This window comes from Ranitomeya imitator, chromosome 3, assembly GCF_032444005.1.
Source record: "Ranitomeya imitator isolate aRanImi1 chromosome 3, aRanImi1.pri, whole genome shotgun sequence".
Lineage (NCBI taxonomy): Eukaryota > Metazoa > Chordata > Amphibia > Anura > Dendrobatidae > Ranitomeya > Ranitomeya imitator.
This window is the reverse complement of record NC_091284.1, coordinates 776,550,510-776,575,000: the sequence shown is the minus strand read 5'-3', so window position 1 is coordinate 776,575,000 and position 24,491 is coordinate 776,550,510. Positions and strand designations below refer to the sequence as shown.

The 24,491-nt window shown below is 41.4% G+C and overlaps 1 long non-coding RNA gene across 1 annotated transcript; it reads left to right on the top strand.

Annotated features, from left to right (window-relative positions):
- Positions 1 to 882: 882 nt before the first annotated feature.
- Positions 883 to 11,962, top strand: LOC138671151 (uncharacterized). Its single transcript, XR_011319434.1, has 2 exons — positions 883 to 1,080; positions 11,552 to 11,962. It is a non-coding gene; the product is annotated as an uncharacterized lncRNA (long non-coding RNA).
- Positions 11,963 to 24,491: the final 12,529 nt, after the last annotated feature.

Here is a 24,491-nt window from a genome sequence, read left to right as displayed (position 1 = left end):
CTCCCTCTTTTTCCCTTCATCCTCTTTCACCAGGACTTCATGCTCAATGCACCACCTGCTTATTATTGAACTTCCACAAACAAGTGCTGTGTGCACGTGGGATCAAGTTTTGCTGGACTTCCTCGTTAAGTACTGTGTGCATTTCTACTTCACGTCTGCTGGATTCCCAAGTTTAAAGGTACCTTCACACATAACGATATTGTTAACGATATCGTTGCTATTTGTGACGTAGCAACGATATCGTTAATGAAATCGTTATGTGTGACAGCGACCAACGATCAGGCCCCTGCTGGGAGATCGTTGGTCGCTGAAGAAAGTCCAGAACTTTATTTCGTCGCTGGACTCCCTGGAGACATCGCTGGATCGGCGTGTGTGACACCGATCCAGCGATGTCTTCACTGGTAACCAGGGTAAACATCGGGTAACTAAGCGCAGGGCCGCACTTAGTAACCCGATGTTTACCCTGGTTACCATGCTAAAAGTAAAAAAAAACAAACAGTACATACTTACCTACAGCTGTCTGTCCTCCAGCGCTGCGCTCTGCACTCCTCCTGTACTGGCTATGAGCCGGAAAGCAGAGCGGTGACGTCACCGCTCTGCTTTCCGGCTCCCAGACAGTACAGGAGGAGAGCAGAGAAGCAGAGCGCAGCGCTGGAGGACAGACGGCTGTAGGTAAGTATGTACTGTTTGTTTTTTTTTTACTTTTAGCATGGTAACCAGGGTAAACATCGGGTTACTAAGCGCGGCCCTGCGCTTAGTTACCCGATGTTTACCCTGGTTACCGGCATCGTTGGTCGCTGGAGAGCGGTCTGTGTGACAGCTCTCCAGCGACCAAACAGCGACGCTGCAGCGATTCGGATCGTTGTCGGTATCGCTGCAGCGTCGCTAAATGTGAAGGGGCCTTTAGTACTGTGTGCATTTCCACTAATAACCTACTGGACTTTCTTGTCAAGTGTCTTGTTTGCCCCCTCGTCATATCCTTGCTGGACTGGTTCATATTAGCGGTCGTGTCCCGCTATTCACTGTGCTGTGATTACAATATTGTGCTGAGCACCTCATTACAATTGCAGGAATATCTGTGTTAGTTTTGTTTGCATTTCTGTTTTGTTTAAAGGGACTCTGTCGCCTGAATTTGGAGGGAACAATCTTCAGCCATAGGGGCAGGGTTTTCGGTGGTTTGATTCACCCTTTCCTTACCCGCTGGCTGCATGCTGGCTGCAATATTGGATTGAAGTTCATTCTCTGTCCTCCATACCTTGATATCTGTGATCGGATGTTTTATTCAAAGGAAATCCACAATTTTCTTAACCCTGCTGTTTTGTTCGCATTTACTATACACTTGTAGTGTTCCTGGTCACTATGACCCGGCTTATTAAACCTTGATTTTAAACACTCTAACTCCATTTTTTTATACTTTTTGCATACTAGACTGTTTGTGAACATGTTTGGTAGTAAAAAAAAACAAGAAAAATGAACTAGAAATATTTTTTTTTTGTTTTTATTCTGAAAAAACAGATCAATGAGCAAAACGAAAACAGAAAACTACACATATTTTGTAATAAAAAAAAACCTTTGTAAGTAAACAATAATAATAAAGTCTGAGAAAAAAAACAGCTTCAAAAACAATAAGAGCTTCTATACTACATCAAAGCATACCAGTGCTCAATATCCAGCAATCTATCATGCTAAGTGTAGAACAGTGTATCACACAGTAATAACACTAATTACATGTAATAAAATAAAATAAAAGTATTCCTTTACAATATACAATCTATCAATAGAATTGATTAGTAAAAGCATAACAAGCAACATACCTGTAGAAAACAAAGATACTGCCTGGAACAGAGATATCCTGGAACAAAGGTATGTACACAGCTGCTCTCCAAAGAAACTGAAAGGTAACATGTCTGGGCTAGCATATGTGTACTGATAAGAGCAGAGAAGATAAGAACCCTTCTGAAAACAAGCAGATAAGCCAAGAAGACAGACTTACTTTACAAAAAAAAACGTCTTAGACAGCGCGTTCTGAGCAGTCCGTTCTGCGCATAATATACACGTGTAGTGCACACCTAGTGATCTCTCCGGATGCACTACATTTTAGAATAGACTGCGCACCAAAAATAATCAATATAAAGCCATTTTTATGGTGCGCAGATCTCAATGCATACCCCCGGTAGAGCGCGTGTACGACCCCATTGAAATAATTTAGGAAATAAATCAATTGATATACAATAGTAGATTCAATAAATAGACCCAACTGAGGTTATAACTCCTTTATTTCACTGAAAATATGGCCTCACAGCTGTAAAAAACGATGTCGGGTCACTATGACCCGAACACAACAAGTGTAACTTTTTGCGTGTAGCAAAAAGTAAACGAAAAAAAAAAAAAAAACTCATAGGTAGGTCCCCCCAAATGAGGAAAAGTCAAGGAGTCTCAAGTTTTATAGACTTACAGAAAAAAATCTACAGGGCCGCAAAAAGTCTGATCGGGTCACTATGACCCGAACAGAACATCAGGGTTAATATGTAAATGAGCTGTTAAAATCTATGGCCCGGTATAGATCATAGATCTCACTGATGACATAGGTGAGATCACACAGATCCCACAGCTGCCACCATTTGTCAGGCATAACAGTCAGAGGGGTCATGCAGAACCCACTGCCGTTACCACTTTGTCACAGATGATATTGAAGAGATCATACAGATTCCACCGCTGTCACCAGTTGGTCAGGGGATGCAACTCTGCTGCCTTCAATCGTAAAGACAATTACGCAATTGACTGATGTACGCGGTTGCGGCTACTTCCACTACTAGACCAATTATTGGGGGTACTCACAGTAAGTGTATGGTGTATACACCTCTGATTTCAACGCATGGACTATACATATATACCCTGATGCGATCACTGCCAACACCACAATAGCTAAAGGTACCACTACTAGCTGCTACCACCAATCATTTATACAGGCCATTTGGACACCCATTACATGTAGAATATAGCTTCAAGGGGGTGCGGTATACAGAGCAAGAGGAACAGTGCCATTAAATTTTATATATTTAATCCAGAAAGGTAGGCAGTGTCTATTAAAATATACAAGGATGAAATGGGAACAAAACAATGTGATATATACAATTACATGAGATATAAAGGAATAATGAAGGAAAATAACTAGATTTGATATCACGGAAATAGCTTAGAGCTTAGAGGAGGAAAGCACTACGATTGGGAAAATGGAACACTCTCACTACGAACTTATGCCTTCCAGAACTAACAAAGATAGAGATCCAAACTTTCATTTTTATTAGCTAAAGGCTACATCCAGATACCTCCCCTTGATGAGCTTATGTGGGGGGATGATTGTGGGATGTGCTGGGCCTTTTGGAATTTTATGGGATACCCAAATTTCAGGATACCTTCACCCCTGGAGGTCCCAGGTGAGATATACTGTATTGCCGTCATGATTTTACCTGTCTATTGAAATGAGACATGACATGGATAGCACCATCCACTGGAACGATATGAAGTTGGAGGTGTTGTGCTGGCCTTACGGTGATGTGAGTGAATACATTATGTACGTCCCTGTGCTGCAACGCTGAAAATATATCTCTAATAGCAAACCCCAATATTCAACACTGACCACTGACTCCACTGACTCCAAAATGTATAAGAAGATTCTTTGAGCAGAGGAAGCTCTATCCCTGGGAAAGGCAGTTCCCCACCTCTGAATAAACAAATCCCAGTCTTGCTGTCTTTTTCTCAGCAGCATTTATCTGCTGTAATTACCTGGACAGTGCAGGAGGTCCCTACTTCAATGGAGGCTGAAGTGTTAGCTCTTTCTAAATCACTTCCAGTTTTATGTTGATTCTCTCTTCCCTAGTTATAATTTGTTTTCTCTCTTCACAGCTACAATTAATTAGTTCAATAATGTTCCATGTGAGGGTGATATGCCCCCTGCTGGTGATGTCTTCTGGATTTTTAATTTTTCTCTATGACATAGTCTATCAGCACTTGTTAACAGGCTTGTCTACCAAAAGGAGAACAATGATGGAGACAGAATGGTATTTAACCCCTTAACCCCCAAGGGTGGTTTGCATGTTAATAACCAGGCCAATTTTTACAATTCTGACCACTGTTCTTTATGAGGTAATAACTCTGGAATGCTTTCATGGATCCCAGTGATTCTGGCATTGTTTTCTCATGACATATTTTACTTCACGTTACAGGTTGATATTACCTGCGTTAATGAAAAAGGCGGCATGTAAGAGAATGTTTCAAACTGCTAAATATTTTGAGGAAGGGGACAAGGCGGGTCATCTCCTTTCTAGAATAGTGGCAGCACAGAGAGACTCCACACATATAGTTGCTTTGAAGGGAAAGGATGGGTTGGAGCATATTGGTTGTGGGGAAATTTTGAAGCTGATGACGGATTATTATATGGATCTTTATAAATCGCGGGTACAACCAACGATGGAGGAGGTGGATGGTTTTTTTGGTAGAGGTTCAGCTTCCTAGACTTTCTACTGTTGATCAGGAACTTCTTGAAGAGCCGTTTAATTTTGAGGAGCTTGACGCCGCACTGGCCTCTATGCCCAATGATAAATCCCCAGGGGTGGATGGTATCCCAGGGGAGGTGTATAAAACATATAAAGAGGTATTGCTTCCCGCTTTGTTGGAGGTGTATGCTGCTGGTCTGGTGGAGGGGGAGTTGTCGTGGTCCATGCGTGAGGCAATAATTATAGTGTTGCCAAAACAGGGTAAGGATCTGACAGATCCGGCTTCTTATCGCCCAATCTCGTTATTAACGATAGATATCAAAATCTGGGCCAAAATGTTGGCTAATTATCTTAACACGGTGATAACGACACTTATACACCGGGACCAGTTCGGTTTTATGCCCAATAGTTCTACAGCATGTAATCTTAGACGACTGTTTCTCAATATGCAGGTAAAGTCGGACAATATGGGTCAGAGGGTTGTGGTGTCTTTAGACACCGCTAAGGCGTTTGATAGTGTGGAATGGCGGTATTTGTGGGCGGTAATGAAGGCTATGGGTTTTGGCGAGAGATTCATAAGTTGGGTGCAATTGTTATATGCGTCTCCAAGAGCCAGGATACAGGTAAATGGGCTCTTGTCGGGGGATTTCCCTTTATATAGGGGAACGCAGCAGGGGTGCCCCTTGTCTCCTCTCTTGTTTGCAATTGCTGTCGAGCCCTTGGCGGTGGCGATGCAGAGGGATAGGGACATAAAGGGATTTAGATACGGAAACTATGAAGAAAAGATTTCCCTGGACGCGGACGATGTGTTACTGTTCTTGGAAGATGTGCAGGAGTCTCTGGGGGCCATTATGAACAGCATTACAAAATTTTCGGATTATCTATTAATTGGGATAAGTCTGTGTTGTTGCCCATGGACGCGGCCGCTCCTCTGACACTAGACCCTAGGATTCCCTTAAGGGTGGTACATGGGATTAAATATTTGGGCATCGTGGTTTCGGACAAAATAGAGGACTATGTGCGTCTCAACGTGACTCCTATGCTTGTGAAGTTCCAGCTTAAGATTGGGGCCTGGAAGAAACTATTTCTGTCGGTTGCAGGAAGAGTAAATTTGATCAAAATGATATTTATGCCTCAGCTCCTCTACATATTGCATAACGCTCCAGTGTGGCTGCCTCAGAGTAAATTTTATAGGATCAATACTCTATTTAGGGACTTAATTTGGAAGAATGGACGGGCGCGCATCAAATTGGAAAATCTGCAAAGGGCGCAGGATGAGGGTGGTCTGGCGGTCCCCAATCCATGGATTTACTATATAGCATCTCAATGCCAACATATGGTAGGTTGGGGAGAACCGGAACAGAGCTCTTGAGCGTGGATAATCATTGAACACTCGGTAGGGAAATGCCCATTTTTAGCCAGTCTGGAAGCAGGCAGATTCAGAATTAACCCCCCAAAAATTCCCAACAATAGCTATGGCAGAAAATTAAGCAATGGAGGGGAGTAACAGAATTTACGAGATATATGCCAATTTGGTTTGATCCTAGATTGGCAGAGCTTATGAGATTGCAGGGGTTCAGTCAGTGGAGGCGCATTGGCATTTGGTTCATGTCTCAGTTGCTTGATGGGGATGTTATTAAAACATTCCAGACACTTAGGACTGAGTTTCCTTTGTCCCAGAAGATGTCCTTTCAATATTTGCAGTTGAGACACGCCCTAAATTGTCAAAAGGAACGTGATTCTGCAGTCTGATAGCTTGTTGAATCTTATCGGGCCTGGGGGGAGTACAAGGGGGTTCATTACCTTGATGTACAGGGGTCTGATAGATACCTTTTTATTGAAACATCCGTTAAGGATAAAGGAAAAATGGGTGGCGGATGTGGGTCCTTTGTCAGAGTCCCAATGGGAGTCTATACTTCAATACATCCCCAGGGCTTCCTTGTGTGAGGCTAAGAGTGGGTCACAGTTATACCTGGTCTATAGGGAGTATAGGACCCCGGCATGGATGAGGAAGGCAGGTCTGAGAGGTGACTCAAAATGCCCAAGGTGCGGTGAGGAGGATGCAGATTTGATACATATGATGTGGTCGTGTGCTCTCCTCCAACCCTTTTGGGTAAAGATGCTTAAAGGGAACCTGTCACCCCCCAGGCATTTTTAACTAAAAGAGCCATCTTGTGCAGCACTAATGCTGCATTCTGTCAAGGTGGCTCTTTTGATTGGGGTCCCTGCCAACGCTGAACTATTCGTTTTTAGAATTTGCCTTTCCTACCTGTAGTTTGTCAGGGAGGCATATCTTTTCCCCCTGACACAAACGCCTCCCAGCCATCACTCAGGACCTCCAGGCGCCACCTCCACTTCCTTCATTAACGTCCCTGACGCCTGCGCTGTAAGTTTTTTTTAGGGCATGCGCAGATTGCGCTGCCCTTCAACTTCCATCACATGATAGGAACTTACAGCGCAGGCGCCAGGGACGTTAATGTAGGAAGGGGAGGCGGCGCCCAGCGCACGGAGGCTGGGAGGTGTTTGTGTCAGGGGGAAAAGACATGCTCCCCTGACAAACTACAGGTAGGAAAGGCAAATTCTAAAAACGAATAGTTCAGCGTTGGCAGGGCACCTTGACAGAATGCAGCATTCGTTCTGCACAAGGTGGCTTTTAGTTAAAAACGCCTGGGGGGGTGACAGGTTCCCTTTAATTTGATTCAAGATGTGACAGGGGTAAGTATGGTGCGTAACCCGCTGACTTGCCTTCTGGGTTGTATGGATGATATTGCTACAGATGAATGTGGAAGGTTAATTATTGCAAGATTGTTGTATGCTGCGAGAAAGCTTATTGCGATGCATTGGTTGAGTTAAAAACTGCCAGGGAAAAAGGAATTCATTAATAAAATTAATTTTATTGTCCTTATGGAAAGGAATATCTACATCAAGAGAGGTCAGAATACGAAATTTGAAAATATGTGGGGCAGACGGATGGATTACCCAGGCATGGCATCTGCTGAGTTATTGCAGAGTAGAATGGGGGTCGTTTAGTTGCTTCTGGAGGGACTTTTACATGTATTGTAATAATTTTCAAGAGGTGATGTTGTCAGTTGGTTGTATTGGATAATGGGTAGGGGACTGGGGGAGGGAGGGTTGGTTATGGGGTAAGGGTCCTGTTTTCTTAAAATGAAAATGTATTAATAGGTTTTGTATTCATTGTACCTGTCTGGAAAATGTGTCAGACTGTGTTACTGCGTGTCATATGCTTTAATAAAAATTATTTGATTTAAAAAAAAAGGGTTAAAAGTTGACCAGCAATTTCTCATTTTCACAGCACCATTTTTTTAGGGACCACATCACATTTGAAGTCACTTTGAGGGGTCTATATGATAGAAAATACCCAAAAGTGACACCATTCTAAAAACTGCACACCTCAAGGTGCTCAAAACCACATTCCAAAAGTTTATTAACCCTTCAGGTGCTTCACAGGAATTTTTGGAATGTTTAAAAAAAAATTAACTTTTTTTCGCAAAAAAATTACTTCAGATACAATTTGTTTTATTTTACCAAGGGTAACAGGAGAAATTGGACCACAAAAGTTGTTGTACAATTTGTCCTGAGTATGCGATACCCCATATGTGGGGGTAAACCACTGTTTGGACGCATGACAGAACTCGGAAGAGAAGGAGCACCATTTTACTTTTTCAACACAGAATTGGCTGGAATTGAGATCGGATGCGATGTCGCGTTTGGAGAGCCCTTGATGTGCCTAAACATTGGAAACCCCCCAATTATAACTCCAACCCGAACACACCCCTAACTCTAATCCCAACTCTAACCACACCCCTAAATAGAACACGCCCCTAACCCTAATCCCAAACTTAACCATACAACCAACTCCAACACACCCCTAACCCTAATCCCAACCCTAACCATAACCCTAACCACACCCCTAACCCTGACACACCCCTAACCGTAATCCCAACCCTAACCCCAACCCTAACCCCAATCGTAAACGTAATCCAAACCCTAACTCCAACTCTAGCCCCAACCCTAACCCTATCTTTAGCCCAAACCCTAACTTTAGCCCTAACCCTAATGGGAAAATGGAAATAAATAAATTTTTTTATTTTATTATTTTTCCCTAAATAAGGGGAGGGGGGGTTGTCTGATTTACTATTTATAGCGGGTTTTTATGTTTGGCAGCTGCCACACACTAAGAGACACTTTTTATTGCAAAAAATAGCTTTTGCATCACCACATTTTGAGAGCTATAATTTTTCCATATTTTGGCCCAAAGAATCATGTGAGGTCTTGTTTTTTGTGGGACGCGTTGACCTTTTTATTGGTACCATTTTCGGGCATATGATATTTTTGATCGCTTTTTATTATGATTTTTTTGAGGAATAATGAACAAAATCCAGCAATTCATGAATTTCTTTTGGGTGGGGCGCTTAAACCATTCCGTGTGTAGTAAAATTGATAAAGCAGTTTTATTCTTCGGATTAGTACGATTACAGCGATACCTCATTTATATCTTTTTTTATGTTTTGGTGCTTTTATACAATAAAAACTATTTTATATAAAAATAATTAATTTTGCATCACTTTATTCTGAGGGCTATTACTTTTTTATTTTTTCGTTGATAATGCTGTATGGCAGCTCGTTTTTTGCGGGACAAAATTATGTTTTCAGCGGTACCATGTTTATTTATATTTGTCTTTTTGATCGCGTGTTATTCCACTTTTGTTTGGCGGTATGATTATAAAGCATTGTTTTTTGCCTCATTTTTTATTTATTTTTCAACTGAAGGGGTTAACTAGTGGGATAGTTTTATAGGTCAGGTCATTACGGATTCGGTGATACTTAATATGTGTACTTTTATTGTTTTTTTTTAATTTACGTAAAGAAATGTATTTATTGGAACAATATATATATATTTTCTTTATTCAGGCATTATTAAAAAAATATTTTTACACAGTATAATATTTTTTTTAACTTTTTTACATTGTCCCAGGGTGGGACATCACTGCATAAAGTCAGATCGATGATTTGACACTTTGCACTGACAGGCAGTGAAGGAGGCTTCTCAGGTCCTGCTCTCAGCAGATGCTAACAAGCCACCTCCCTGCAGGACCCAGAAGGACCCCGTGGCCATCTTGGATCCGGGGGTCTGCAGGCAGGGAGAACCTCAGAAAATTGTTCTGAGGGTCTCAGGAAAGCATGCAGGGAGCACCCTCCCTGCGCGATGCTTCTCTATGCCACGGAATGCTGCGATCTTGTTTGATCACAGTGTGTCGGGAGTTAAAGTGCTGGGAACAGTCCGTGACCACTCCTGGCACTTAGTCTCGGGTGTCAGCTGTGATAATCAGCTGACACCTGGCCGCGATCGGCCTTGCTCCCCCGTGAAAGCGGCTGATCGTGTATGACATACTATTCTGTCCATGGGAAGTAAGGCCCAGGTCACCTGGACGGAATAGTACGTTGGATGGCAGAAAGCGGTTAAATTATTTGTTGTGGCCCCATATAGTATTACTTTATCGTCATCACTATTCTATAACAATAATTTTAAAAATGACATAAAAAATCCAGTAACCCAACAAATTAACATTTTGCTCATTTGTCTAGTGATCCCTGGCATTTTTATATGGACTTATATTCATGAATGAGATTTCCTACAAACAGACACTCATTTATTATTATTTACCCTTCTAAGTGCTAAGTTGAGCGCTGGTAAGAAACACTTTTGTAAGATACCTATGAAGCGATGGCTGGGGGACCACCACTGTGCAGGAAGACTACTGTATGCAAGATGAGGTGCAAACAACAAAGGGTTGATTTATTAGAAGGCAAGGAATGAAGGGAATGAGGAAGATGCAAACAGGGGTTTACAATGGCAAAAGACAATGTACATGTGTAATCTTTCCTGTAAAATAGCACGGTGCTACAACTATTACAGACTTAGAATATGTCTCACAAGCAAGTTTAAACAATTAACAAATAACGATGCTACTCTATGTATAACCTCCCTGGCCTTTACTAAGCAGGCCACACGGCTCCCATGTACTGGCTACTGAAGCCTACACTAGGCCCTAACAGGTGCACCAAACAGGAACGGACTCACGGTGATGTTGGGGACACAGGTTCAGTCCCAGGGGGCCCCCAGAAGTCCAATATGATGGTGTGCACGGCTTTCTGTCAGCTCTGTGAAACGTGGTCTTCTCCTTGCTTCTGGATCCTAGGTATGCTCCTGGAAACTGTAAGTCCCTTTCTCAGTATCTTCGTGGCTTCACAAACTAGCACAGGACAGCCACCTTTTCTGTACCCGGAAAAGTCTTGCAAATTTCACAAGTAAACTTCGTCCCAAGCTGTGGGACCTTTCTTGTAGCAAACAGCACACAGTTCTCTCTCTAGCAGCTTCAGCTCACACACACAGTTCAGGCTCAACTCCTCCCCTCATCCTAGGGCAGTTTATCTTCACCATCTCTAGCAGGGGGAAGCAGGACATTCCATCGTACCAGACAAGGGGGTGCTGTCTCTTAAAGTGGCAGCGTGTTACTGTCCATAACAGCACTACCCTCTTACACCTAAGCGAGGTAGTCGTGGGTGAGCTTCTGTCCCCACTCGCTTTTGCATCCTACAGACAACTTGTGTCCCAGTCCTGGGGTGCTGCTATGTGTGAGGTGAGTCACACTTTCTTCAGGGTCGCAGGCCTCATATGACTCCAGGAATCTCTCATCTGGCACCAGGGCAGCAATCAATCCAGGAGACACGTGGTTCATAAAAACAACCAAACTTTTACTTCATGAATGGCAGTATTTACAGTATTTACAGGCAGATGTACAGGATAAGGCCCAACGGGTTGTCATCTTTCTCATAGGTACAGGATACAACTTCAGCCCTGATTCTCGGTATAGTTAGAATGTCAGTCTGCAGCGTGCACCATACAAGTACATCATAGAAGTGTGCAGCTATGAATTAATCCATAATTTTATTATGATGTATACAGACTGTACCCTGCCATCTGCCACCGTCGCACTCTAATCAGCATGTCCATTTATCTATTCTTCCTACAGGTGCGTGATGCAGCTTTCCACACTGACTTTGCCTACCTCTGCTACTTGCAACCATTTGATTTCTCCCATGCATCTCCCCTACTCTAGAACTCTACCCCAACATATCAGACTCTCACCTACCATGGAAACCTTGAAAAGGAACCTGAAGAGCTTCCTCATCCGACAAGCCTACAACCTACAGTAACCACCGATCCACCAAACCGCTGCATGACCAGCTCTACCCTCACCTACTGTGTCCTCACCCATCCCTTGTAGATTGTGAGCCCTCGCGGGCAGGCTCCTCTCTCCTACTGTACCGGTCATAGCTTGTATTGTTTAAGATTATTGTATTTTTTTTAAATTATGTATGCCGTTTCACATGGAAAGCGCCATGGAATATATGGTGCTATAATAATAAATAATAATAATGTCCCTCTCACTGGCTTCTCTAGTTCTAGGTAATCTTCTCCATCACTAGCAGTATATTCGGATTGCAGTACCTTCCACCCCAAGTATTTTGAGTCCATCTTTCCCTCTAGCTTCACAGGCTGAGTGTGCCCCATGCCCCCCAAATGTCCATCTCGAGGTTGCTCTAGGCCAGTGTTCCCCAACTCCGGTCCTCAAGAGCCACCAACAGGTCATGTTTTCAGGATTTCCTTAGTATTGCCCAGGAGATAATTGCATTGCATGGAAAGGCAAGAATTCCATCACCTGTGCAATACTAAGGAAATCCTGAATACATGACCTGTTGGTGGCTCTTGAGGACCGGAGTTGGGGAACACTGCTCTAGGCCATAACACAGAAGGTTGTGTTACTGGGCAAACTTCACCTACATTCTACACATTGACATCTTGTGGCCATTAGTTATTACAGCAACCCACAGGGGAATTACAATTGTTATAACAAGGAAACATACAGTATCAGGAACAAAACATATCTTCCCATTCTACACCAGAGCCTCAGTGTTCAGGGGGAACATGGCAGCTGGTCCATCTCCTTACACTTTGGCAGATGCATCCTGAAAGTGTATTACCAAATTTAACGGGAACGTGTCACCTGAGGGAGTGCAGGGCGCAGGCGAAGGATTCCGGGGCCATAACTGACGTGCATGGGAGGGGGGTAGTATTGTAACGGAGACAGGAGGCAGGGATTTCTTCCAGGCACTGCACACCCCAAGGCCTGGAAGAAATCATTAGCATAAAGACAGAATATAACATCTCAGCAACAAGACCATTAATATGAGGCATACAGGTAGGACTAGTGTAACAATTCTATTACCTGTATGATAATTTTATACAGGGAACGAGTTCATACAGGTGCAATTACTACAGGTAATGAGTGCAGAATAGGAGGGTTTCTTAACGAAAAACTAACAGCTGTCACGCTGCAGCACTGCAGGTAAATGCAAACTCCAATAGATAACAGCAGAGTGGAGAGAGGGCTGAAATCCTGCTCAGAGCAGACCAGCAGAACTGCAGCGAGGCTACCACTAGGTGGCAGCAGAATAGTCAAACAAGCCAAGTCAATACCAGAGAGTAGCGTAGTACCAAGGGGAATCCCAAACACAGAGTCAGAGGGGCGCCAAAAAGTCAGTACCGGTTCATAGCAGAAGTACCAGAAGGAAGAGACAGAATCAGGTTAGAGCCAAAGCTGAGTCGAATACTGGGGAATCCAAACACACAGGGACACACAGAGTTGGGTCGGAAAGAGAGGAATGAACAGACACAGGCAAAGACAGCTAAATGCAGCAGGACAAATTAGGGTCTCACCAGAGCCAGTTACACACGCCGTAGGCAGGAAATATAACTGGCACTGCCTGCAGGATGCAGCACAGAGAAATAGCAGACCCAACTTAAAACCAATATTTCATATGTACATAATGCAGCATTTTCCTATTTTCTATGGCATTAATGCAGTTCCAATTTTCTAAAGTTACCATTCTTAGCAAATCAGGGTGCAACTTTATCCTTTCCTATAAGTCTAATGTGTATAGCCAGCTTTACACATTCAGCTACCCACTGGTTTGTTCTAAAGGTACCGTCACACTGAACGATATCGTTAATGATATCGTTGCTTTTTGTGACGTAGCAACGATATCGTTAACTAAATCGTTCTGTGTGACAGCGACCAACGATCAGGCCCCTGCTGGGAGATCGTTGGTCGCTGGGGAAAGTCCAGCACTTTATTTTGTCGCTGGATCTCCCGCTGACATCGCTGAATCGGCGTGTGTGACGCGATTCAGCGATGTCGTCACTGGTAACCAGGGTAAACATCGGGTTACTAAGCGCAGGGCCGCGCTTAGTAACCCAATGTTTACCATGGTTACCGTTGTAAATGTAAAAAAACAGCTTCCCGCACTGACTGGTGAGTGCCGGCCAGCCGTAAAGCAAAGCACAACGGTGACGTCACCGCTGTACTTTACGGCCGGCGCTCAGTCAGTGCTGGAAGCTGAAGGCGAGGGACATGACCAGACACCGGGAATGTAAGTATGTAGTGTTTGTTTTTTTACATTTACAACGGTAACCAGGGTAAACATCGGGTTACTAAGGGCAGCCCTGCGCTTAGTAACCCGATGTTTACCCTGGTTACCCGGGGACTTCAGGATCGTTGGTCGCTGGAGAGCTGTCTGTGTGACAGCTCTCCAGCGACCAAACAGCGATGCTGCAGCGATCGACATCGTTGTCGGTATCGCTGCAGCGTCGCTTAGTGTGACGGTACCTTTAGTCTACACTGCTATCATTATATATACACATAAAGATAACAAGGCATTTAAACAAGCACACAGCTCTGGACATGGAGAGCAGACCATAGTGAGTCTTGATTAGACCTGCTCTGAAAGCTGCTGTCTGGTGATGTTGCAAGATAAGGGGAGGGATTGGGAGTGAGGTGAATAGATGAACTGCTGTATAGAGAGAGATGGCTGGGACATTATCATTAATCTCTCTCCTGGAATGCAGCTACTGAACACACTTGGTCAAGTACTAGAGGCCGGGCTCCATGAAAATGAGCTGTACACTATAAAAGACAAGAGTTTTAATTGCAGGAGAATGACATCAGACAAAAAAGCAAGCCAATTGCAAACTTGTTTCTTTTCATGCTGTTTAACTAAAGCTATTTAAGAACTAGAGAACACCTGTCACGACGTTACCGCAACAGAGAGGAGCCAGAAGACCGCAGTGTCTGATGGTTCCAACTTCTGCGCTGAAAATAAGTACTTCACCTTTTTCTTCTTTTTAAATTATGTAAATTTCTTTTGGTAGTACAGGGGTTAGTCGTCCATGTTTGGAGCTTTGGGAGTCTGGGCTCTCAGCTGAGCATGGTTAGCCACTCCTATCTCCTATACATTCTGGGTCCTGACTGACACACATCGTCAGAGCTAGCTTATGCTGCATGGCTGGTAGAATAGGAGTTAGTGGTTATATGTGAAGGCATTTGGTGGGTTTATCAGTAACTGTTGCTTGGGTTAATAAGTGTAATAATTCCCTTTCCTTCTCCTACTTAGGTTTTTCCCCATCCTCCATTTCCCGATTCATTCCTACTCCTCTATTATATGTGAGTGAATATTTGCATGCCTGGTATTTTCAGTTGCCTCTGTTCATGTTGCCTTGTTCGTCTCCTTGGTGTACTGTGGTGCACGTCTGCTCCCCTCTTCCCTGGGTGGGGGAAGGGTACAGAGGAACGGTGGATATAAGGCAAGGTACGTTACCCTGTCATCTTCACTTTCAGAAGCAACCCGGCACATAGGGCGAGCTAGGGCACACCCTAGCGTTAGGGACAGGGAAGGAGCCCCTGGTTCTGGGTCACCCGACAATTGAGTAGTGACAACACCCCTTTAAGAGGTTAAATAACTGTCTGCACTTGGTAGTCTTTTCTATTTGAAAAAGACTGATTTGTCTGAAAAAAAGCAATGTGGCAAGATTTAAAGGGAACCTACCAGCAGGATTGTGCACAATAACCTACAGACAGTGTCAGGTTGGCGCCATTATACTGATTACAATGATACCTGGTGATGAAATCCGTCTTGTGGATGTTGTTTAATCTTTATTTTCAGTTTTGAGTTAATGATATGCTCGTGCTTCATGTGGTTCTCTGAAGGTATTCATGTGTATGACTTCTGACAGGTCATTGATTCCTCACTGACCTGCCCACTATTTTACATAATGAATATTAAATATATATCTTGGAAAAAAAATCAGCTTCTGCAGGCAGGCGTCGGCGGTGCCATCTTGGAGGAGGACATGTTTTTTCTCTAGCAAGATGTCGCCGCTAGCGCCTGCGCAGCAGCAGCTATCGAATGCCAAGAGAGGGCCACCTACCAAAACTCTCAGCACGGGCAAGGAGGGCATTAATCGGTGAGGCAGCAAAGAGCTCATGGAGACTTATCAAAAGTGACTTGCAGCTATATGTGCCGCAAAAGGAGGCTCTACAAAGTACTGACTTTAGGGGTGTGAATAGTTACACACACTGAAGTTTTCAGTTATTTTGTCCTATTTGTTATTTGCTTCAGAACAAAAATAAAATCAAATGTTCACAGTTGTAGGCATGTTCTTTACATGAACTGATGCAAACCCTCTAAAAAAAAAACAATGTAATTCCAGGTTGTGAGGTAGCAGAACACAAAAATGCCAAGAGGTGGGAGTGAATACCTTTGCCATCCACTGTATACTACAGAACACCAACATATCAGTAACCTGTCTCTAACTCTATCAGAAGGTTATGTATGGTTATGTATGGAGCCTTCAATTAAAGTGAAGGGTTTGTACGGTCTTCTGCAAAAATATATGTGACTGACACTTCTGAATCCTTACAGCGTGCACTGTACACGGTCAGGATTCTCCGTTACTGCAAGCAAGAGTGGTCAGTTATGTGACCTCAAGGATGTGAATTCCATACTATGGCCACATGTTGACTAGACGTGCTCAGCCTCGCTCAATTCACTTCTATTGAGTGAGGCCGAGCACGTCTAGTTGGAGTGTGACAGGAAGTATGCAAATTGCTTTTCACAAATCCATAGGTCTATGGGTAGTTTTAATCAAAAACAGATACTGGTTCTGCAGAAAAACACGGACATGTGCAAAGCACCATAAACTTTAGGGGGTTCTAGCCTTGAAAATCTCTTTTTGGCTTATGGACGTCTGAATGAGGCCTAAAATACGGTGTATAATGGTATCAGTGTCTGGAGCACCATATAGTATATTAGAATACCCCAAAAAATCTGTTTAATTACTTTAAAAGAGGAAAAAATGTGTTGACATCCATTGTATGAGACTATGGAGCACATACTGAATATAATACTTATTGAGTGATGGAGGTTTCTTCTACATTCGTGTACTCAGGGTCAGTGATCAAGGCACATCCTGACCATTTCAGTATTATCTGGGTCTCCTCCCTTCCACAATATCCAGCATGCAGAATGTACAGCAGGGATGTGGGCTATTAGGGCGGCTTCACCCACCGGGGACAAGGACCAGGGTGTAGAAGTGGCATGAAGGGCGTGGTCTAGCCCAGCCTGCTGCTAACTTGTTGGGTTCAGCCATGCATGTTCACAGAATGTGACAGCAGAGATGGATGAAGAGGAGACCCTGGACTCTTTGGAACATTAAGACACCCCTGTTACCTGCAAACACTTTTCTAGAATTTGTTTTTTCCACCTTGGTTGCTACCAAATGCCCAGAAGAAGAGATCTATGAGTAGAGTTGGCTGGCTGCAGTCAGGACTGTTTGGTAAGCTGCAGATATGGTGTGCTGGGTGGTGGACAAGTGGGTGGGTTGGGTTCTTAAGATGTCCTGAAACTTGCACCAATGTGCCATCCACACCAGATCATTGACCATCCTATACACTAGAGATCAGCTTTACCTGGCTATAGAATATGTTCTTAATACCCAACTTTATCCTATAGTCCTGACTTTAGCAATGACCTGTCTGCTGGTGAGGACGATCCATCTCTGTACCTATAATGGTTGTATAACTGCACAGTGGGGTCTGCAGGCATGTGATGTGACTGTACAGCGGTTATCACACAGTCTACATTTCCAGCCAGTTCCAGGCTCAGATACCATTATGTAAAACCACTACTGACTACATAAGGGGCAGCTGGAGAGAGTTTTAAGCTTTAGTTTTATTGCAAGTCAGAAGATAGCCTAAATGATACTGTGGATGTGCACAGATAATGTGTGTGTCTGTATGGTTATGTTTGTCAAATGAATAATTTTTGTTATTGTTGTTTTTATTTTTTGCATGCATGCATATTTAATGGAAGAAATATAAGCCTACCACTCATCTCGGGTGTTAGATACAACTATTTATTTCACTGATTCATTTTAATCTATATATAATCAGTATCAATATCTATGCAATATAGCTTCTTTGTATCTCATATCTAATATTTATTTAAAATCTATTCTTTATTTCATATGAATTTATCTCTCATATTTATATATTTATCATATATGTATATATTTAATATCTATTATCCATCTATTTATCTCTGTCTAGTTATCAATCTCATGACCAATATTTAGTTATTTGGTATGCAGTTTATCTATCTATCTATCTATCTATCTATCTATCTATCTATCTATCTATTATCTATCAATTATCTATCTATCTATCTATCTATCTATCTATCTATCTATCTATCTATCTATCTAATATCTATCTATCTATCTGTTTAATATGTAGATCTCTGTCTAATATCTATCTATTATCTATCTATTAATCTATCTATCTATCTATCTAATATCTATCTATCTATCTGTTTAATATGTAGATCTCTGTCTAATATCTATCTATTATCTATCTATTAATCTATCTATCTATCTAATATCTATCTATGTATCTGTTTAATATGTAGATCTCTGTCTAATATCTATCTATTATCTATCAATTATCTATCTATCTATCTATCTATCTATTTATCTGTCCTCTATCTATCCATCTATCTAACTATCTAATATCTATCTATCTATCTATCTATCTATCTATCTATCTATCTATATCATATCTATCTATTATCTATCTATTATCTATCTTTCTATTATCTATCTATTATCTATCTATCTATCTATCTATCCCATATCTATCTATCTATCTATCTATCTATCTATCTATCTATCTATCTATCTATGTGTAGATTTTGATTCTTGTAGTATAACTGTCAGGTCACCAGTGTGATACTTTGACAACCTCTGTCCCTGGGGACACCGCGTTACCTATAGATCCAGTAGAAATATATCACTTCATATAGGAGGGATGATTAAAAAGCTGCAAGAATTAACAGTACAAATGAGTAATTGTGCTGGTATGTCTGCTTTCGCCCCCAGCTCACTGTAAGCATCCGTTGACCTGGCACTATTTCCCCTGGTTCAGCACATCTAGACTTGCTGAGATAAGCATGTCCCAGGGCGCACACAGACATGTAAAGCAGGGGGGATTTGCTCCATACATTTGTTGTTGATGCAACTGCATTCATATATTTCATGGACTCCTGTTGAATAGGAGACTTATCACGCCTGATTATTTCTGCATTGCTGGATACAATAAGATACAAACCTTACTACATTGCATGCTGTAAACACTGGGCGAAGGGTGCAATATTTATAGGGAGATACCGGGATCTAAATATTATTATTATTATTATTATTATTATTATTTTTAATAAACCAATCCAGAGAGGTTGTTAGATTTGTGCTAAATGTTCATCAAGTGAATTAACTTTATCATAAGCCAAAGAGTTTGTACAATAAATTATATTTTGCAATTATTTTTCTATAATATAGTTACGCGGCTTGTATAAAGTGTATCAAAGTCTGAGTATCTAATAAAAATTTGTAATTAATCGGATGACAGAAGAGAATTGAGAATTTAATATTTCCAGTGTTGTAGTACTGGGATTTACACTGCTACAATTCATCTCATCAGTGGAATATGGAGTAATCATACTATTACTATATGATTATAATAAGCATATAATAATATATAGGAATGCAATATAGAGGTTATACTGTATATTATACATCATCAGAGCCATGAGCCAGAAAACAGAACTGCGCCCCTGTGCTTCAGTGCTGGCAGAAGATGGGATTGTATGTTTTCTACTGTAAATTACAAGTATGGAAGGAATTCCCGATGTGACCACATAAAAGTAAAAGTCTGCAGAAAGATTACAGTAATACAGGTCACAAAGCGTAAAGGAGACATCATATTGTCATCATTCATAATGGGGTAAATTATTACTTACAGTATACACAGGAGCTGGGATATTCCTGTCCACCTGTGATAGATATGATAAACCTTTTTATTATTTAGGCGTGTATTAGATTGTTTCGCAGCATGTTAGGTATGTATTCTAATGTATTACTGCAGCTCAGCTGTAACAGATTGGTTTTGCGTCAGCTTCGGTGCATATTATATTATTTTGCCGCAGCTCAGGTGTGTTATATTGCTGTGCAACAGCTCTGGTTTAGTTTCTATTGTTTTGCAGCATTTTTGATTTGTGTTATACTGTTTTGCAGCAGCACAGCTGTGTATTTTACGCTTTGCAGTATTTCATGTGTATGTTATATTGTTTTTCAACAGCACAGGTGTGTATTACATTGTTTGGCAGCATATTAGATGAGTATTATATTGTTTTGCAGAATATTATGTGTGTATTATATGCTTTTCAGCATTTTAGGTGTATATTACGGTATGTTGTTTTGCAGAAGCACAGCTGTGTGTTATATGTTTTGCAGCATTTTAGGTGTATATTATATTGTTTTGCAGCAGCACAGGTGTGTGTTATGCTTTGCAGAAGCTCAAGTGTGTATTCTAGTCTTTTGCAGCATTTTAGATGTGCATTATATTGTTTGCAGCAGTCTATTTGTTTAATATGTTTTAAAACTGCTCAGGTGTGTATTATATTGTTTTGCAGCATATTAGCTGTGTATTATTTTGTTTTGCAGCATATTATGTGTGTATTATATGGTTTTGCAGCATATTAGGTGTGTATTATTTTGTTTTGCAGCATATTAGATGTGTATTATATGGTGTTGCTGCATATTAGGTGTGTATTATTTTGTTTTGCAGCATATTAGGTGTGTATTATTTTGTTTTGCAGCATATTAGATGTGTATTATATGGTTTTGCAGCATATTAGATGTGTATTATTTTGTTTTGCAGCATATTAGCTGTGTATTATTTTGTTTTGCAGCATATTAGCTGTGTATTATATTGTTTTGCAGCATATTAGCTGTGTATTATATGGTTTTGCAGCATATTAGTTGCGTATTATATTGTTTTGCAGCATATTGCATGGGTAGTATTTTTTTGTAGCAAATGATGTGTATTATATTGTTTTGCAGCATATTAGCTGTGGATTACATTGTTTTACAGCATATTAGGTGTCTATTATATTGTTTTGCAACATATTAGCTGTGTATTATATTGTTTTGCAGCATATTAGCTGTGTATTATATTGTTTGGCAGCATATTAGCTGTGTATTATATTGTTTTTCAGCATCTTAGCTGTGTATTATATTGTTTTGCAGCACATTATGTGTGTATTGTATTGTTTTGCAGCATATTATGTGTGTCTTACATTGTTTTACAGCATGTTAGGTGTCTATTATATTGTTTTGCAGCATATTATGTGGGTATTATATTATTTTGCAGCATATTGCATGTGTAATATTTTTTTTGTAGCAAATTATGTGTATTATATTGTTTTGCAGCATGTTAGCTGTGGATTACATTGTTTTACAGAATATTAGGTGTCAATTATATTGTTTTGCAGGATATTATGTGTGTATTGTATTGTTTTGCAGCATATTATGTGTGTATTATATTGTTTTGCAGCATATTATGTGTGTATTACATTGTTTTACAGCATATTAGGTGTCTATTATATTGTTTTGCAGCATATTATGTGGGTATTACCGTATATTGTTTTGCAGCATATTGCATGTGTAGTATATTGTTTTGTTGCAAATTATATGTATTATATTGTTTTGCAGCATATTAGCTGTGTATTATATTGTTTTGCATCATATTAGGTGTGCATTATATGGTTTTGCAGCATATTAGTTGTATTTTATATTGTTTTGCAGCATATTATGTGTGTATTATAATGTTTTCCAGCTGCTCAGGTGCATATTACATTGATTTGCAGCATTTTAGGTGTGTATTATATGGTTTTGCAGCATGTTAGGTTTGTATTATTATTATTATTATTATTATTATATAGGTGTGTATTATATGTTTTTGCAGCTCGTTAGGTTTGTATTATATGGTTTTGAGGCATATTAGGTGTGTATTATATGGTTTTCCAGCATATTAGCTGTGTATTATATTGTTTTGCAGCATATTAGTTGTGTATTATAATGTTTTTCAGAAGCTCGGGTGCATATTACATTGTTTTGTAGCATTTTAGGTGTGTACTATATTGTTCTACAGCAGCTCAGGTGTGCATTATAGGCTCTTGCAGCAGTTGAACTATGTATTATCTTGCTGCCTTGAACTGTATAAGGCTACGTTCAGACTAGCGTTGCGCGCTGCTGCGTCGGCGACGCAACGCACGACGCACACAAAAATGCGGCAAAACGCACGCAAAAACGCTGCGTTTTGCGACGCGTGCGTCGTTTTTTGCCGAAAATCGGACGCAAGAAAAATACAACTTGCTGCGTTTTCTTGGTCTGACGCTAGCGGCAAAAAAGACGCAAGTGTTGCAAAACGCAACACACAAAAACGCATGCGTCCCCCATGTTAAACATAGGGGCGCATGACGCGTGCGTCGCCGCTGCGTCGCCCGACGCTAAGGCGACGCACACTAGCAGAACGCTAGTGTGAACGTAGCCTAACTCATACTGCAACTGCTGAAGAAGCTCTTTATAAACAGTGACTATACACATGTCAATTTCGTACAAAAGTAATCTTTGACAGACTCCAGCAGGAAAAGTTAAGCAATGCCTATGTAACGCTACTCACCTCTGTGTAATAATCAGGTTCTAACACAAGTGAATGCATTATTGGTGATACATTATTTGCAGACATCAATGGTAAATCGCCACTGACATGCACTGTAATATCCTTTAGTCCTGTTACCCTACTATTAGATTTACTGAATTGAGGTTGGATTTATTGTGTATCAAGGTCCATTTTATCATCAAAAGTCAGAAAAAAATGGTGTCGTCTTTGTGACTGAGTGGTGAAATAAATTCCTGTCTGCTCAGCCGCCATCCATTGTTTTGTAATAACATCCTTGTAAAAACATGGCACGGTCTGTCTCTCGCCTTCCTGGTGTTTATATGGTGCAGCTATGGTGACTGGTGGGAACGGGGCGTCTGCCCACCCATGTTATGTATGCTTCACTCACCTTTTCGGTATGAGGGTCCTTGAGTTCATTGTGTCTCTTTATTTGATCTTGTCATTGTCATTTGTCTTAGAGGGGTTTTATAACTATGTCAGAGCATGACAGGGAAAATCGAATGATAAAAATGATATTTTATTTGTGCAATATTAACGTTCCAGCTTCTTTTGTGGACAAAACCTAAATCTGTTACCTTGCCTATATATCTATCATATTGGAGGCATAGCTGGAGGACAAGAAGGGGTGGGTGCAACTGAGGCATGCGTCCCCTGTGCTCGATTCCCATGGGAGTAATGGGGGTGCCAACAAGACACATGTCTATTATCTATTTGTCTATCTATTATCTTGACATTGGTATTGTTCGATAGCTCAGTAGGATTCTCCTATCTTTAGGCCCCCTCCCCAAATTTCTGAATAGACCCCATCCCCAATAAAGACAGGATTCAAAACTTGGATAATAATTGGCCACAGTGGCCTTTATTATAAACATACAAAACATAACGGTAAAGTAACGTGGGGAGGTCCTTGAAGCTCCAAACTGGTGGTAAACCATAATATAGAGTGGATAGAAACCAGACCATAATTTACTCCCAGCCGCTACCACCTGGCTCGGGAGCACCAAAATACCCCGAAGGGTTACCATTGTCCACTTAACACCTGGGAATCCGGCCCACCATTGCCAAGATTCCCTCAAACCACCAGACACGAAACCAAACTTTACACCAACTGAAGAATCCGTATCCTGACGGATCCCCCAGGCCAATTTAGTACCAACTCCAAGGACCCCTCCCACCGCCACCAGCCACCATGACTCAGAGCAGTTTAGCCCAGAAAAACCCTCCGAACGAGAAAACGGAAAAAACAGGGCGAGCGGGCGGGATCTCACGATTGGCCTCCAGAGCGGGAACTGGCCAACCCCACCTCCTCATTGCCCTATAACCCCCCCTAATGCATACTACCCCCTCCCCTAAAACATGACCCCACCCCCTCTATCCTTCTTCTCCAAACCCCTGTCATGACGGCCTGCACGTACGCCGTCTGGGGGGAGGGGAAGGCTCGCTCCGGCCTGCTCTGTCTATCTATCTATCTATCTATCTATCTATCTATCTATCTATCTATCTATCTATCTCATATCTATCTATATATCTATCTATCTGTAATGTATCTACAGTATCTATCTATCTATCTATCTATCTATCTCATATCTATCTATCATCTATTATCTATCTATCTATCTATCTATCTATCTATCTATCTATCTATCTATCATAGGACGGAAACATTACCGCTAGTGATGAGCGAATATACTCGTTACTCGAGATTTCCCGGGCACGCTCGGGGGTCCTCCGAGTATTTTTTAGTGCTCGGAGATTTAGTTTTCATCCCGCAGCTGAATGATTTACATCTGTTAGCCAGCATAAGTACATGTGGGGGTTTGCCTGGTTGCTAGGGAATCTCCGGATGTACTTATGCTGGCTTTGAGATGTAAATCATTCAGCTGTGGTGAGGAAAACTAAAACTCCGAGCACTAAAAAATACTTGGAGGTCACCCGAGCGTGCTCGGGAAATCTCGAGTAACGAGTATATTCGCTCAACACTAATTACCACCACTATGGG